Source organism: Callorhinus ursinus, unplaced genomic scaffold, assembly GCF_003265705.2.
Source record: "Callorhinus ursinus isolate GAN/ISIS: 27379988/994484 unplaced genomic scaffold, GSC_fseal_2.0 scaffold4, whole genome shotgun sequence".
In the NCBI taxonomy this organism is placed as follows: domain Eukaryota; kingdom Metazoa; phylum Chordata; class Mammalia; order Carnivora; family Otariidae; genus Callorhinus; species Callorhinus ursinus.
The window spans coordinates 136,960,205-136,978,163 of record NW_027397066.1 but is presented as its reverse complement, the minus strand read 5'-3'; the positions used below and the strand labels follow the sequence as shown (position 1 = coordinate 136,978,163).

The 17,959-nt window shown below is 33.4% G+C and overlaps 1 protein-coding gene across 2 annotated transcripts in view; it reads left to right on the top strand.

Moving 5' to 3' along the window:
* The first annotated feature begins 263 nt into the window (after positions 1–263).
* FSTL5 (follistatin like 5) overlaps positions 264–17,959 on the top strand; it is a 747,693-nt gene continuing 729,997 nt past the window's right edge. For both annotated transcript variants that reach the window (XM_025873977.2, XM_025873976.2), the window contains exon 1: positions 264–856. The gene's annotated coding sequence lies outside the window, so the exon portion shown is untranslated. The remainder of the gene's footprint in view (positions 857–17,959) is intronic.

The following is a 17,959-nucleotide window of genomic DNA, read 5'->3' as shown; positions in this document are numbered from 1 at the left end:
GATCAAAAGGAGCGGGGATTTTTTTTGGAGTGGTTGGATGAATACATTCGATTCCCCAGTCCCTTCTCCACCCGCCTCCCCAGCCTCTCAGTGCTCCACTGCCCCCACCCTCCGCCCCTTCTTTCAGCCAGAGCTGTGCCAGCAGCGATCTTCAGAGCGCACAGAAACGGCAGTCCCAGCGAAGGAAAAGGCTCAGGCCACGCCAAAAGCATTTAGTTTCTTCAGGACCGGTTGCGCATGGATTGTGAAGTCCAGTGAAGCCCACGTTGGTCAATAGCCTGGATTTTGTCGCCTCGATTGCCTCAGCTGACCCTAGCAGAAGCCCAGTTAAAGGGGCGGCCCCGCACCTCTCAGGGAGTTGATATGCAAAATAGTTACGTCAGATGATGGGGCGGGGCACGCCCGGGTTGAGTGGCAGCAGCTTTTGCTGTGGGAGGAGGCGCGAGAATCAGCCTGGTTCAGTGACTGAGACAAACTGGAGGTGAGAGGAGCTGGTACTGTCCACTGTGCTGTCGGTGCTGAACCTGGGATGCGAGAGGACGGGTTGCTCTAGCACCTCGAGGCAACGCCCTCTTGCACTCTCTGTGTCCTGCGGACCCGCTTCACCAGCAGGACCATATCAACTTGACAAAGGAGTGTGGTATCGGACGTGGGAGAGAGTCCTGTTTGCCACCTGGGCACCCATTCAAGCGTGACTTTGGAGATTTCTATAGTTTTAGACCAAACTATTTTCCTCTTTTCCCAGCTGAAACGATCTTTTAGTTTTTTTTTTTTTTAACTGTTAATATTATTGTGATTTATATATCCACACGGTTTAGGAATCTTTCTGGGAGACTTTTTTGACTCTTAAAATAAGGTAAGAAAAATAATATTATAAATTATTACGTATGGGAGAGGAATGCCGAGTGCCATACAAAAATTTAAAAGCTAGTTGTGATTTTTATAATTTGAAACAGGACTTTTGGCAATGATTGCAATAATTATTTTAATAATTACTACTATTGTTATTATTACAAGAACACCAATTGGTGATTAAGCACTGAATTCTAGAGGGGAAGTTGAGGGTTTTGTGTGTGTGTGTGTGTGTATGTGTGCAGTTAATGTCATCAGGTTATATCCTGCTTTATAAATATAAATATTTGTAGAGCAACACTTCCAGCATGGCTCAAGAAACAAGAACCATTCAATGCAAGCCCCCAAATATGTTAGTAAATGACATTAAATAAATCAACCAACAAGTTGTTTAAAACAAATGCAATCTTAAAAAAAATATTTGAGTGGACTAATCTCTGATTAATCAGTATTACCTCTGATATCTATAGCATAGACTGCAAAGTGCAGAGCTCTCTCAACATTTTTGGAGGGGAGGTGGTAGGGATGAGAGCATTTATACCATGTTGGGTTCATTTAGATGTGTTGTTATGCAGTAGATCCAAATAAAACTTGTGAAACTCAGTCTCAGAATTCTACACCCCAAGGTCATGTGTATTTCCAAGTTGGGGGCTGTTTGTTCTGCTACTGACTAGCAAATGTCATCCCCTCCCCACCCCCTCAGGTTAGAGGTGGATGTAAATGGGAAGCTCTGATTTAATAATATAGTATTAGCTTGTATTATGGTCGCTACTGCTGTTGGTAATTGAATGGAACTGGGAAGCGTGGGCTGAGAAAATGTCTCGCTATTTCAGCAATGTTTAGTCTCTTGCATGTTTGACAGAGAGCTTTTCTCTACTTAGGAGATTTTCTTTTGAAGCTATGTTCCTTTTGTCAATTGGCAGTGTGTTTTGAGTGTGTATGAAGAAAGAATTCAGTACAAAAAACCACTGAACAGTACTTCTCATAGTGAACAATTATTAAATGATAAAAGTTAACTGGTGCTCTGTGTATTTCTTATTACTATTCATGACTTTATTTGACAGGCATGATGTTTGTCTGATAAATAGAATTATTAATTTTCATTTATGTCATTTAGTGACATTAGATTAAGGATAAGTGATGGCTGGAAGAATATTGAGGGGAGGGTTTACATTCCAGGGAGAGAGTTTAGGTTGCAACTAGACATCTTATCTTAATAGGAACGTGTAAAATACAAGCTGTTTCAGACTTAGTATCATTCAACTGACTAGGGCTATGTTTTTCAGCAACTCAAGAGTACACTGTTAAGTTTATGTATTTGTATATTTTAAATTATCATAAAAATTTCTGCTCTAGTTGCATTACACTTAACAAGTATGAACTTTAGCCTTAAAGTTTATGATTTAAAATAATTCCTTTTAATAGAGATTTTTCATTTTATTTACAGCACAGTCCTACATGACTGTGATTGTTACAAGAAATGAATATTATTGCAAACACTACAGGCTAAATGTAAATCCCCTTAAGTTGTTCCCATGTTTTACCCTAAGCAGATTGTTCTTTGTAGGATTCCTGTCAGTCATGTGATCTTACATTAAATATTGATACAAGATTTTTAAAGACTGAATGGGTAGAGAAGCAAAGGAGGATATATGAAACACTAAGCCATGAAACTCCTACTAAGTAGCCTCCTGTAAATTAATCTAGAATAATTATTTTCTTCTATACATTTTGAAATTTTCTTTTTAGAACTAATTATATGGGTGGGGCACCTGGGTCACTCAGTCATTAAGCGTCTGCCTTCGGCTCAGGTCATGATCCCAGGGTCCTGGGTTCGAGCCCTGCATCCGGCTCCCTGCTCGGCGGGAAGCCTGCTTCTCCCTCTCCTACTCCCCCTGTTTGTGTTCCCTCTCTCACTGTGTCTCTCTCTGTCAAATAAATAAATAAAATCTTTAAAAAATAAAATAAAATAAAACTAATTATATGGGTATAAGCACTCAGACTATGGAATTTCAAACAGAATTATGGCTTCTTTTAATTTCAGTTTTCTTTTCTTTATTGAAACATCGATATATATTTTAATTTTATAACTTACTGGAAAGGCAAGAACAGAAGTAAACACTATGCTCACCTAAATGTATTTCGGTATCTCATTGACTTCTGTTTGCATAAAGTTTCCAAGATGTATATCTTCGTTTGAGTATAAAGAGTTCCCCTGAACTACCAGTATCTGAAATTCTTTCAGATGAAGTTTAGTGTTGTCATAGTGAGATGGTTAAACACTAAAATCAAAGTATGTTTTTGGCAATCGTGAAACTAGTAAGGTAGATTCAATGAGATTGCAAATTTAAAATATTAGAAACATTTTTCCTGATTTTTTTTTTTTACATATTAGCTTTTATATCTTAGTTTGAGGTAAGGTAAAATTAGATAATTAGATGACCATGATAAGCCCAAACTTAGCACATAGGGGATACTATTTGGATACAGAATACAATTTGTACTGTAAACAAATAAAATTGCCAATTTTGAAGACACCTATTAAAGATATTCAAATATGGTAACCCTTCAAATTTTTTGGCTGCACAAAAAATTGACCACATTTTGGAGTTACAACTTGTCCATGTGAAATTCAAAGGAATATTCAATGCCGCAACAATAGATTACCTGCTAAAGCATTAATTCACTTCATTGCATAGGTACTACAAGTATATGCAGCACTTTTTACTTCAAGATGATGAAGTTTTACCAAGTGTATAGAAAAATTATTGAAATAATGTAATTATATGTACATGACATGCTCAAGTTGTTTTTCTTTATTGTGTCTCAGTTTCTTAAAGCACATTGATCTAGTCAAAACTTTAAAAATGATATTGCTGGATAGATGTCTTTTTTTCTTTTGGATAGATGAATAACTATGCATGCTAGGTGATATTTAAGATAAAGATGAAACAATTGGGCTTTCTACTATCAAGGCTATACATTGCTTTTTTAAAAAATCTATTTACTAACATGTACAATAGAGAATTAAAGAAAGTAATAATAAACTGGAAATATGTTAAAAAGTTTTAGTGAATTGACTTTTTAAAAGTAACTTTTAGAAATTATGCTTAAGAGATTATGCAAGTTATAGTTTGTTGAGAATTTTCTTTGAATAATAGCCATTTTTCATGCTTAATTCTCATTTATCAATGAGACCAAAGCACCTTCAATAATATGTTTCTATTAGTTCTGCCCCAAATCCCCATACTAACTCACATATTACTTAATGTATAAAGTTCTAAAGACTCTTGTGAACTAATAGGCCAGAAAAACTATTTCCTGTTGTTAACATTATTGTAACAGCCATGTGACCAATTATCTTACCAAACAGACTTAATCACCTTCTGCTTCAACACCTCCAGTGTCCTTTGGGTATAGTCTAGTTAAGGTGAACTGTAGGGTCCCTTGTGGAAAATCCTAATTTTCCCATTAAATTGGCCACCACACCACACAACAAAACAATTGTTCCCTTTTTGCTTTAATCACCTTAGGACTGAGGAAGTTAGTATTATTAAAATAGATGAGAGAGTATTTTTGACAAACTCAGAATTCCAATGAGTCTTAATATGTTTTTTTTTAAAGAGAAAGAATTAAACAATAGTAAAGTGCATGATATAATGAGTGTGTATGTGTGTACATCGTGTGTGTGTGTGTGTGTGTGTGTGTCTGTATACATATATATTTCTTGGTATATTATACTCTACCATAAACATGCAGTGGGAATGATTTTGAACATGCAAGTTCAAGAAATGCTACTTAATACAAAAATAATTTACATAGAAAGCTATAATACAGTATATAATTTTAGTGGCAAATATGTCTTTTTGTTATTGTTATTTTTATTTAGGCTGTTATGCTTAAGCACAGACCAATTTTTTGTCATGAAAATGTCATTCATAAGCTCTCATGCTGTGATTGGCAAGGGAAGGGACAATTGGAAATGAAAATTTGCCAGGAATAAGCAGCAGAATGGATGTGTACATAATGAAGAGTTTACAGTACCATGGTGATTCTGAAAAAAATGAGTGCTGATAAAGGATTTGAAAGTTTCTATCTCTAAAAGAGATACATCAGGTTTACTTCATATACATTTTTGGGTTATAAGCCATGCATTTCTAAGGGATATAGCCTGGATATCCCTATACCTAAGATATTTTGATTCTCTGTATATCAGTGTTTTTATGCATAGATGTGGTAAAATGTGGGAAGAAGAGCAGCTTAACTCTGAACTTTCTTGCTTTAAAACCAACTAATTAATATTAATTTAATGTGGCTTTTGGTATCAAATTATATAAATCTCTAAAGCAAAGTAGTTGCTTAGTGAGTTCATTTGCATGTCAATACAGAGAATATTATTCCAACTCATAACTAGTTCATAGCACTGCTAGAATTCTAAAACACAATGCAAAAATTTGAAAATACTTTTCTCATTCAGTTTTATTTAAATATATCCATTGTAATTGACAGTTAAGAGAAACTTACTTTAGTGATATATTTTTTCTGTGTAAGTAGCACTAAGGTAGCAATTAAGACATAGATACAGTAGCAATTAAAACATGTAAGCCTGAACCATGTTCCCCAAAGATGATGATGAAATGGAAATAATTTGCCTTTCATGATCGGACCACTTCCACAAAACACATTAGGTAGTGTTCTAACGACCATCAAGGCTTTATTTATTATAATTTCTAAAAACCTCAAAGTAAATATTTTTTACTAACGTGAAGTGGCAAATGTCGCCATGTACTCTGTAGGTATGTTCCCCTTTTTCTCAAAACTACAGTAACTGCTGTGATCCTGACGTCGACCCGACTCTGACCTGCCTCATTTAGGATTAAGGCGGGAGTCCCATTCATCTTTCCAAAGAAAGAAAGAGAATGATTTGCTACTAGTAAACACATTTGCTGTCTCACAGTAAACTACCTATTGATACTTGAGCATAAAGTTTTTGAGCCTGGAGCCTTGCTTATACAAGAAGAAGAAGACAGAAAGGGAAACCATTCAAAGTGTTAATACATGTACATATATTTTATTCATATATATGTACATGCATATTTTACTCATATTAGGCCATATTATTTACATTAAGTCTAACCTTTGTATAACTGTGAAAAATTCATATTGTCCTCCTTTGAGATACGAGAAAGTAGACACTCGGATCTAAGTTGTACACCTCTCCAGCCTGTGGTCGCACAACTAGGAATAGGTGGATTAGACAGTCATACCCAACTCACCCCTCTTGCAGCTACATTGTGCACTTCCAGCACCTCTGTTTAGGTCAAATATTTGACTGGGTGTGTCTCATTTAAAACTATGCATTTTCTGTGAGATTTTCTTTACTAAATTCAAATCCTCCTTTACCCTCTTTCCCCAAGTGTTTCCCTTAATTATTAAGTTATATGGAAATGATTTTATGGCATTTATTCTTTAGTATTCACACTTTAAAATGCACAATACCAAAGGTTTTAAGAGGTTCTTCCTTTGTATTTAATATTAGAAAGAAGCTGCATTATTTGATCTCATAGACCATTAATAACAGTAGGAACAGACAATATTTCCCTTTCTATGTTAAATAGAATAAGAACAGTAGACTAGAGTAGTTAATGTGTCATAAGAGTTCTAGGTTCCCCTCCCTCCCAAAAAGTCCTACTGAATATCAAATACAAATACATCTTGAACTTCAGCCCAGTTCAAGCAATTACCACTTGTGTTATCAACCACTAGTCCTATTTAAACCTTCAGACTAGTTAGCTACTAATATTTCAAATGGTCTGTGAGATGAAATAAAGTAATCAAAATAAAATTAGTAGTTTTGAAGCACAATACAAAAAGAGGTAGTCTAAAGTGGGCTCTTGAACACTTAGGAAACATTAAATACTTCATTTATTGTTTTTTATTCTATTCGAGATATGGAGGGAAATATTGACCACTAGCTGATGCTCTTTGTTTTCATATAGAATTAAGCTCACTGAGTAGAAGAGGTGAGTACTGCTGGCAGTAATTATAACACACTTCCCGGGTGAGCCACAGAGTTGCATCAGATTCCCTAGTGAATCCTCATTATCCAAGTTTTGGGTTGTCCTTATTAAATGGATCTCAAAGGAGATAGAAAAGTTTGATTTATAGAGGAAGTTAACTTAAACGTGAAAGATGACAGGGCTTTTATTAAATATTTTACATATCGGTTAGCAATATCAGTGTTTTACTTTTGAAATGAAGCCTGGTGTAAAAGTTTTTAATCTTGACATTTCTGCACCATTGTGTATACTATTCATTTGACTCACTGTTCCTCATTCTCTGTGGAGCCCTGCAGGAAGTCTGTTCATTCCAACAGCTACAATTATTCTCTCTTCACAGATATATTCCAAATATATAACTGTGGCCCAGATTTAACTCCATTAATGTATTTACAAAGGTTTGCTGGACGTTTTAATCTGATTTCACAGTGACAGCTCGAACTCCATGAGCTCATCATCTCATCCCTAACATGGTCCCCCATCTTAATTTTTTTCCTGTTGGTTAATGACACAATTTTCTATTCACCTAGGTCTGAAAAATGCAGAGATGTTTTATTAAACTTACATCATTTTTACTGTACTATATGCAGTGACTCCCCAAGTTTTGACATCTTCCCTTTGTAATATAGCTTTATCTAATTCCTATTTTCTGTTCCCTCATCTTATCACTTTGTATAATTCAGTCAAAATTATTTTGATACTCTTTGCATTGATCTCCCTGATTCTTGTTTCTTCCTTCAGTGATAACAATAATGACATTAATAGCAAGTAAATTTTTTGGTAATTCATAGTATGTCATACAATATGTTAAGTATTTTCAAGCAGCATTACATTCTATATGCACAACACCTTAGAGGTAGATAATGAAAGACCAAAGCTTAAAGAGTTACATTGCCCACAGAGTTGGGACTCAGACCAAGCTCTGTCTGAAACCAGCTACATGATCATCATCATTATGCTCTGATGATATAGACTTCATACCTCTTCTAGATTCCTCTCAGTTAAAGTAAGCTTTTAAATGTCACTGTGTTCTTCAGAAATCATCAGTGGATCTCTAATTTTTACTATATTAAGTTGAAATTCTCTACTTGTTGTTGTTATTGGTTCTATACCCTGCAAGTAATCAATATGATTTTCAATTTTCTCATGTGTGTGATGCACATATGTAAAACAGAGATGGATCAAAATATTAAGTATGATTTCTTCCCTCTATATGAAACCAACGTCCTGTCTGGACTGTTGCATGTTCAAGAATCTCCACTTACATCTCACTCCTCTATTTCCAGCCAAGTTTTTTCATAATATATGAGCACATTGTGTTCATATGTGCTTTTCAGAGGTTCCAGTTTTGTTGCAATTAATGTCATGTCACTGTCACTCTGGATATCACCAAGATATGTATTTTTTTCACATGTATGTATTTGTTTTCTATTGTTGTATAAAATAGAAAACCTCAGTGGTTTAAACATTTATTATCTCATAGTTTCCATGAGTCACAAGTCTGGGTACAGACTAGTTGGGTCCTCTGCTCAGAATCTCACATCAAGGTTTCAGCCAGGACTGGGCTCTTATTTGAGACCCAGGTTTCTCCTCCAAGATCTCTGGCTGTTGGCAAGATTTTTTTTTTCTTTTTCTTTCTTTCTTTTTTTCTTTTTTCAGCTCAGAACTCATGAAAGTTTGTTTCTTCAAGGCCAGATAAGAATTTCACTGATTCCTTCAGTTTCTGATCTGTAAATCTGCTTTTAAAGGGCCCATCTCATTAGGTCAGGTCCAGCTAAAATATTCTCCTTTTTGATAACATAAGGTCAACTGACTTGGAACCTTAATTATGTCTTAAAAAAGCTCTCCTCCTTTCCGTATAATATAATGTAACCACAAGAACACTCTATCACCTTTGTCATATTCTATTGCTCAAAAGCAAGTTAAAGGTTCTGCCTACACACACGATGAGGGGATTTTACAAGAGTGTGGGTCATTGAGATTCATGTAAGAATTCTGCCTACCATACCTGACTCAAGTTCTGCTTGAACCGGAAGAACCCTAGGAATTCCATGTGTGCAAAACTTTGTGGTTTAAAATTACTTCATATACTTATTTTATTATATAATCCTCATTGAAGTTAATTTTTCTTCATGTTTGCTTCTATTATGTAGTGTTTTGTACATGTAATTTATGCTCATGGATTGGTTAATGTTTTTAGATTTTAGATTTTGTTAATCTATTCTGTTTTTATTTATTTTTTTGTCTTTGGTCTTCGATGAATTGAAAACCACACAAAGGGTTTATTATTATTATCTCATTTCATGCAACATAGAGTCTTTCTGTGCAAATCAGGGATTTATATTTAATATTATGCTTTACAGATGATATAGAAATTATATAGAAAGTGAAAATGATACTTACATTTGTTATTTAAGAAAAATGTAACAAATTTATTTATATTTACTTTGAAAGAAAAACTTTACATTTTAAAAGAATGTCATCTTCCAAAGAATATCACATTTATGATACTAATAATTTTGTTCTCATTTATTTGGTCTAAAGATTGGCAAATATTTAGGTAATTACTTTTACTTACATTTATTATACAAAAAAATTTTATTGCACTTACATCTTTTATAGTTTACATACAATTATGGTACTTTTATCTTGACAAAAGCCAAAGAAAATTAACTATTATACAAATTAAAATTTTAATTTTAATAAACAATAATTTTCTTAAAAACACTAAGATCATATTTAATATAAAATAATTATTTACATAAATATTGATTAAGTGCCTACTGTGTTTCAGGTGCCCTTTTGGGTGCTGGGGATTGAGTGAGAATGATGGAGAGAAAGTTCCCACCCTACTCTTTCTGTGGAAAGACAGACAATAAGCAAACTAATATAGACAGAAGATCATGTCTGTTATTGATAAGTGTCATGATCAAAAGTAAAACAGGTAAAGGATTACTAAGGAATAAAAGTGGTATCTAAGGTAGGGGTTATCTTGAGTGCCAACTCTGGCATTCTGTGGTACCCATTAAATAGTTTCTGAGAAATTGACATTACTTATGGATATTGTGAATAATGCTGCAATGAATGTGGGGATGCAGGTATCTCTTTAAGATCCTGCTTTCAATTTTTTGGATAAATAGCCAGAAAGAGTTGGATCAGTGGATCATAAGATAATTCTGTTTTTAACTTTTAAGGAATATCCATACTGTTTTCCACAGTGCCTGTACCACTTTACATTTCTGCCAACAATGCACAGGGTTTTTGGTTCTGTTTTTTTCTTTTCTTTTCTTTTCTTTTTGATTATAGAACTCTTAACAGGTGTGAGGTGATAGCTCATAGTGGTTTCAATCTTCATTTCCATGATGATTAGTGATGTTGAACAACTTTTCATGTACTTGTTGGCCATTTATATGTGTTCTTTAGCATTCTCTTTCATTCTTGAATGTCAAATTATTGATAAAATCCAAAAGGCTCCCATCATGATGAAAATGGTTAGTTTTATTTGTGATTTTGTTGTTAGTGAAAATTAGCAGCCTTCTTTGCTTGGTACTGCAATATATTTGAAATGTGTTATTTGGATTAATTTCTTTTCCACTTTTAAATATACTATACAGAGCAGATATTGCAACTAAATTCTGGGACTTAAAGGTAATTTCTGAAAACTAAATTGTACTCTTTGTTCATTGTACAGTTTATTCGTTCAAAACTTCACATTCTTTCATAGAAAACTTAAGTGTTCCAAAATCTATGTTCCTTTGAGGCAATGATCCTGTGAGCTGGTATTTATGTCAATGATTCATTTTCCTAGGCCCTATGGCATTATTAGGGAAAGAGAAATGCTTAGCATGCCTTTTGGGTTTGTGCACATTCTTGAGAAACCACAGTGTTTATTAAAAAGTGTGACATCATGGGGCCATGTAAGGAAAAAGCAAAAGAAAATAAATGTGATATAAATACATCCACAGGGTCGCCTGGGTGGCCCAGTCGATAAGCAACTGCCTTTGGCTCAGGTCATGATCCCAGGGTCCTGGGATCGAGTCCCACATCGGGCTCCCTGCTCAGCGGGAAGCCTGCTTCTCCCTCTCCCACTCCCCCTGCTTGTGTTCCTGCTCTCACTGTCTCTCTGTCAAATAAATAAATAAAATCTTAAAAAAACTAACTAAATAAATAAGTACATCCACAATTTTATGAAATAAATGCAACAATTAGATGCACATCTCAATCCCTTGGCAGAATCTCAAAGATTAGTGCACTTACAAAAAAGGTAAAACTTGAAAGAACTTGCACAAATTGTGGCAATGCTTTGCCTAAATTATTTCCTTTGGTGAGATTTCTCATGAAGTCATAATTAATTAAGCTAAAAAATTTAAAAAATGAAGAGAAAAATTTCTAGAAATGCTTTGCCTTTTAAGTCTATATATTTACAATTAATGACAACAAATATTTCAAATAAATGCCCTCTATGACTGTTTATTTTCTTTGGGCAAATGTCCTAGTTCTCATTTCCTGAGGCCTGAGGATGGGGAAAGTCTTTGATTGCATTTGTTTTCCTGTCTGTGCACTAGTAGTATGATTTAATTGATAATGTCTGGAGTAGAATTCTGTGCCCAGCTGTGAAAACTGCTCTTGATGCTAGCACTGGACTGGACACCTTGATAATTATATATGTTTTGCTAAACATCTCGATCAGGTTAATAACTGTCTAAAAATCGGTAGAGGGAACTCAAGAAGGCATTAGGAATATTTTGATACTAGCTTTCTTATGTCACTATGCTTTCCCTCAAAAATTGTCTTTTTCATACATAGGAAATAAAGATACATTTTTAGGTATATATGTATCAGTTTTAGATATCAAATTTAGCTAAATCTTGACCAGTAATCTGCCATATTCTAGGTAAGTCAGATTGTGATTTATGTAATGAGGGAGGGTCAATCATACAGGTACAAATACCTCTCACTTACCTAAGTGGTCTATGTAGTTAGAACATTAAATTTGTAAATACAAATGAATAAGAAATAGACAAACTAAGGAAACAATAAAAACAATAAAAAATTCTTCTAGAAAACCTTTTCAGAGAAAGGATGGTCAATTGATATCAAGTAGAATTTTAACTGAAATGATGCATAAAAATGTGAATCCAATTTGTATTTATCACTCTATTTTGTATTTTCTCACAACAGTAGAGTAAACTTATAATTCTGTACTACAAAGAAATCTTACAGCTTTTATTATAGAACACACTTGGAAAAAACAAGCATCAAAGAACTACTGTAGTTTTAAAATCCAGTTTTTGCTTGTTGTGAAAACAGCTTCATGTGAAATGCTTCTTGATGTTGAACTTGATTGGTATTATTTGAAAAGCAACATTTCAATGTTAATGAGGGGGGAGTGACCTAAAAAGATAGGTTTAGAAACTAATTGCCAGATAAGAATATTTCCAAAATTTTGAAAAAGTGAAAAATAGAAAATTAGTGAGATCACAGTTAAGAAGGGTCTACAGAAACATAATAACTAAATATAATGTGATGTCCTCAATGAGATCTTAGAAAAGGAAAAAGACATAAGGTGAAAGTAAAGAAGTCAGAATAAAATATAGACTTTGTTAACTTGAGTTAACAGTAATGTATTTGTATTGGTTTATTAATTGTGACAAATGTATCATACTAACATAAGATGTTTACAACAGGGGATCAAGTGTTGACTGGGTACATGGTTTACTATCTAGCATGACATATGTACTATCTTTGCAACCTTCTGTAAACCTAAAACTTATAAAATGAGCTAGATACTAAGATAATGTGAAAAGAGGCTATTTTATCTATATAGTGATTTATTTTATGGGTAGTTAGTATTTTTATGGTGTGTAGAAAATCAAGGATTCGAACATATTGTTTTACTCCTCTTTGTAAGGAGCATAGAAATTATGACAGAATATCATTATTAAGGAATTTACACTAGAAAGGAAATTTTGTATTTGATTTTTCCAACGGAATAGAGTCATCCCAAAACTACAGTTACTTGAAGAGGAACTATTCTTTAGATACATTGATGATAGATAGATAATAGATAGATAGATAGAGATACAGAAACAGAGAGAAAGATAGGGATGATATAAGTATATGGATATCCTCATTCGAGTATAAGAAAGAAATTAGGAACACCTGGGTGGCTCAGTGGTTTAGCGTCTGCCTTCGGCTCAGGTCATGATCCCAGGGTCCTAGGATTGAGCCCCGCATCGGGTTCCCTGCTTGGCGGGAAGCCTGCTTCTCCCTCTCCCACTCCCCCAGCTTCTGTTCCCTCTCTTGCTGTGTCTCTCTCTGTCGAATAAATAAATAAAATCTTTAAAAAAAAAAAAAAGAAAGAAAGAAATTAACACTGGGTGCTTAATGGGTTAAGGTCTGAGTTCCAGAAAATCATTATTATTTCCCTCACTATCATGCTATATGAATAAGGAATTATTATAATTTGATGTATTTCTGTAAGAAAAGAATCAAAATTTTAATTACTATAGTGTAATTGTGACATATTTTTAATGTATTTATCTCTAAGTTAAAATACAGCATAAACTACTATTTTGGTGTATGTTCATGAAAATTTAGTGCAAAAATATCCCACATAAAAAAATCACTTTTTCAGGAGTGCCTGGGTGGCACAGTCAGTTAAGCCAGACTCTTGATCTGGCTTGATCTCAGGATCCTGAGATCGAGCCCCACTTCTGGCTCCCTGCTTGAGTTTCCCTCTCCCTATGCTCCTCCCCTCCATGCTTGCTCTCTGTCCCTCTCTCAAATAAATAAATGAATCTTTAAAAAAAATCACTTTTTCAGAAAGTTTAGGAAATTCAGTATAGTCTCGCCACCAGCCTTAAAGAATCATAATACACATTAAGATGTTATAAGCTTTACAATGTAAAAGGGCCTAAGGGGCACCAGGTGGCTCAACTGGTAGAGCATGCAACTCTTGATCTTGGGGTCATGAGTTCAAGTTCCACATTAAGGGTTCAGTTTTGTTAAAAAAGAAAAAGATCTTGAAGTATGGTAGAAATTATTATTTCTCACCAGTTTTTTAATTCTCTTTACTATTTGAGCATATAGAGAGATTACATTGTCTTATCCTCTTGAAGTTAGGTGTGGTCATGTGACTTGTTTTGCCAGCAAAAAGGGAGTAGACCTAGCAGGAAGACTCCTATCTGGCAGTGTTAAAGAGCTGGTGCCTGATTCTCTATGTTTTCTTCCCTTGCAATGGCATATCCTGATGCTCAGGTTGAGATGTGGGTGTCATAAGATGGGATGCTCTTCATCAGGTCATTTTTTTTTTAGTAATTCCACAAAAAGACTTTTTCCTGCTGACTATCAATGGATATATGGCACAGGCAAACATTCACTTTGAAAAAACAAATAGGTTTCTGGGATTTGGAATTGTTTGTTGTGTAACATAGGCAATCTAGACTATAAATACTATATAAAAACCTCTATAAACTTGAATTTTTAGAGAGATTTTGAAAAAAAAGTTTTATTTCTGTCATAGTTACTGGCAAAATTCTATAAGCATTTTGCCCTAAATGTTTCTAAATATGTATTTTGATTCCCACTTTTTAAAACCTGTTAAGAAGTTGAGATAATTACAATACTTCCATTTCATTATTTGTTAAAAAATAATTCCAATATTTTATGTGTATAACTATAAATGAAAATATGCATGTTTTGTATGGATTTGAACTTGTGTGTTTGTGTATGTGCGTGTGTGTATACTGGTACTAGATGTGTGTTTATTCAAAATGTTATTGTATTATATAGAAATTTATGTTTTTTAAGGAATTTTTGAGGATTCTCACTTCTTAATTTACAAACTATAACAATAATTCTGTGTAGATATTGCTCTTTAGAATTAACTTCACATTCTAAAACATATACTTTTATAAGCATTGTTATAAGAAAACTCCAAAACAAAAAAAAATAGATTTATAAAAATAACAAGTTAACAAATACGATTACAATAATACGTGTACAGTATATCAGATTTTACCTAGTTCTTTTTGCTTTTCTTTATTGGTTCCTTGATGAAATATGTATTCACTTTTTTCCTATTGATCATTATATTTGTCTAATCAAATTTTCAAAATAACCATGATGTTCTTGATGTTTAGAACCTCATCATGATGAAGCACAGCTTTGAACTGGTGTCATTTTCCAGAGCTGACAAAGTTATTAAAAAATTGAGTTTGATTCCATACTAATCACACAGTCTGAGTGATTGTATGCAACATAGTATACTCTGACATGTTTGATCGTAATGAATGGAATACAGCTCAAATAGTAACGTAGAAATAAATTTCCATTTGGAATAGTCTTGTGAGAGAAAAGTTCAAATTAAATCCTCTTAGTGCATTAAAATGCAAATATAAGAAGGCAATCCAATTGAGTTACATCGATAATAGAACATAACACAAATGGAAATTCCTCCCAAATAATTAAGTTATAGCTATATAAATCACTGATGTGTGCATTTGAATTTTGTTCCTTTCGTGCATGCTTGAAAGTTCATTAACTTTGGATCACATTAGAATACGTTTTGTTTATCTCCTGCAGACCAGTCACTAGGCAAATCCTTTGCCCACACTGAGGCCAATGAAGGCCCTTCGCTGCATTCCCTTGCATTCAAAATCCGATAACTAAATCTTTGAACTGTGTCAGCAGGTTCTGTTGTAGACATAATTATGGAACCTCCAAAACTGGGTCATCACCCTGGTAGTTTCAATGTCTTGAATTTTCTCAGTAAATAATTTTGACTCTAAAATATGCCAATATTGTGAGAACAGTAATGGTCACACACCAATTGTGTAATCATAGGAGAAAACAAGAAGCTTTAGAAAAATTCTGCTTAGAAATTGGAAAGGCAAGCTCCTCCGTGTGTGTGTGTGTGTGTGTGTGTGTGTGTGTGTGTGTGTGCTTTAGAAGTCAGGTGTAATGTCATCTTAGCTGTTGGGATTTGAGATTCTAAGTCTTAGTCTTTTAAAGTGTGTATGATGGTTTAAAGATTCAAGTACTCAAAAAATATGCAACTTATAATAACCATGAAAGCTGAGGAACACTTGGAATAAGAAGAGAAAAATGGAAAGAAAATAATATGCTTTGGCAATTTAAATTAGTAATGACAATTATATGCAATTAAGAAGGAACATTAATGGCTTTTTGACCACTAAACATATATAAGATTGTCTTTGGTACAAACTCTGATCTTGACGAAGAATCATCTGCTCTCAGATTTAAATTCTAAAAGGGGCACAGCAGATAATGTGAGCTCATAATTAAAATTTTAAAATAAAAATTGAATTAAATCAAATTTAATTTGATTTACATTTATAAAGCAGGTACAAATGCCTTACTACAAATCAAGCTATAGTCAATAACTTTTAAAAGTGGATTTTTTTGGATCACTGTAACTTAATATCTTATACTAGAAACAAAATGACCCAATTAAATATAAATTGCAGATGGTTACTTATGAAAAGTGTAGGTGTTGTTTGAATTAATATATCTAATGTTATCTATCACTGGATATCAGTGTGTGCATTTTGTTTTGTTTTGTTTTGTTTTAGCAGAACATAGCCTGTTTTAAGAAAATGCTGAACAGCTATAGACATTACATTTGAGACTTTAACTGATTGTAACAATCACAGAAATAGTTCAAGGATGAAGTATTTGATTCTCTCATTAAAAATCAGAATACTAATAGTTGTCATTATTTGAGAGCCTAATGTGTGTCAAAGCAAATTGTTAGGTGTTATGCATACATTATCTTATTTAATTCATACAACAGCCCCATAAGATGGTATGATTGCACAGGCGAAGGCTAAAGTATGAGAGGTTTAAATAATTTGACTAGTTACATTATTAAAATTTGACAAAAGTCAAAATAAAGTTCATGCAGGTCTGAATGCCTATGAATGATAATACTTATTCTTTCATTTTCTACTTAAAAAAAACCTTGGAACATATCAATTACTGTATCACATCTTCTCTTAGCTACACAAGGACATTGTTTTAAGGCTTCTCCTCACTCTTTCAGCCTCATCAGTTAGTTCTGCTTTACTGGATTATTTTTTATCAGCATAAAAGAACGATGTAATTTTTCCCATCTTTAAAATCAACAAACAAGCAAAAACGCCTTTGACCATGATTATCCTTCATTCCATTTCTCTCCTTTGTTTTGTGGCAAAATTCCTTGTAAATTTCTACCACTCTATTAAATTTCTCTCTTTAAATATGTCCTCTCTTGAATCTACTTTACTGGTCTCTGAAATCATTCCAGTTAATGTGATCAAAATCCTGCATATTACTAAATACTTTGCTCAGCTTTTAGTGTTCAGTATGCTTGAACTATTACATGGTTTGTTATTGCCTATCATTTCACCCTTCAAACTTTTTCTTCACTTGCTAATATCACACCTAGTCCCCTTTCAGGGATTTGTAGATGTCTTGGCTCTTTTTATTTCCATATGAAATTTAAAATCAGCTTATCAAGTTCTATGTGGATTTTCATTGGAGTTGCACTGATTCTATAGCTCAGTTTGAGGAATATTAGTATATTAATAATAGAGAGTTCTCCTTTCCAAAATATAGTCAATGTTGCTATCTATTTACTTTGTTTAATGTTTTCAGTAAAATATTTAAATTTATTCTATAAAGGACTTTTCTGTATTTTTTATTGATACTCTAAAAGTTAATTTAAAAAAATACATTTTCTAACTGAATGTTGTGGCCTAAAGAGTTTCAATTGTATGTTGCATGTGGACTTTATCTTTTGGTTCAGCAATGCTTTTATTTATCCTAAGAACAATAATGCATTTGGCAATTTCTATAGGGACAGCCACATAATTAAAAGTAGAGTTTTGCTTTAACTTTCTGATTATAGATTTTATTTTATTTTTACTTTTTAACTGCATTGACTAGGACGCCACTACAATCCTTAATATAATTGATAATAGCAAGCATTTTTTTTTGTTGATCTTATTAAGGATTATTTCAATAAGTGTGATATTCTTAATATT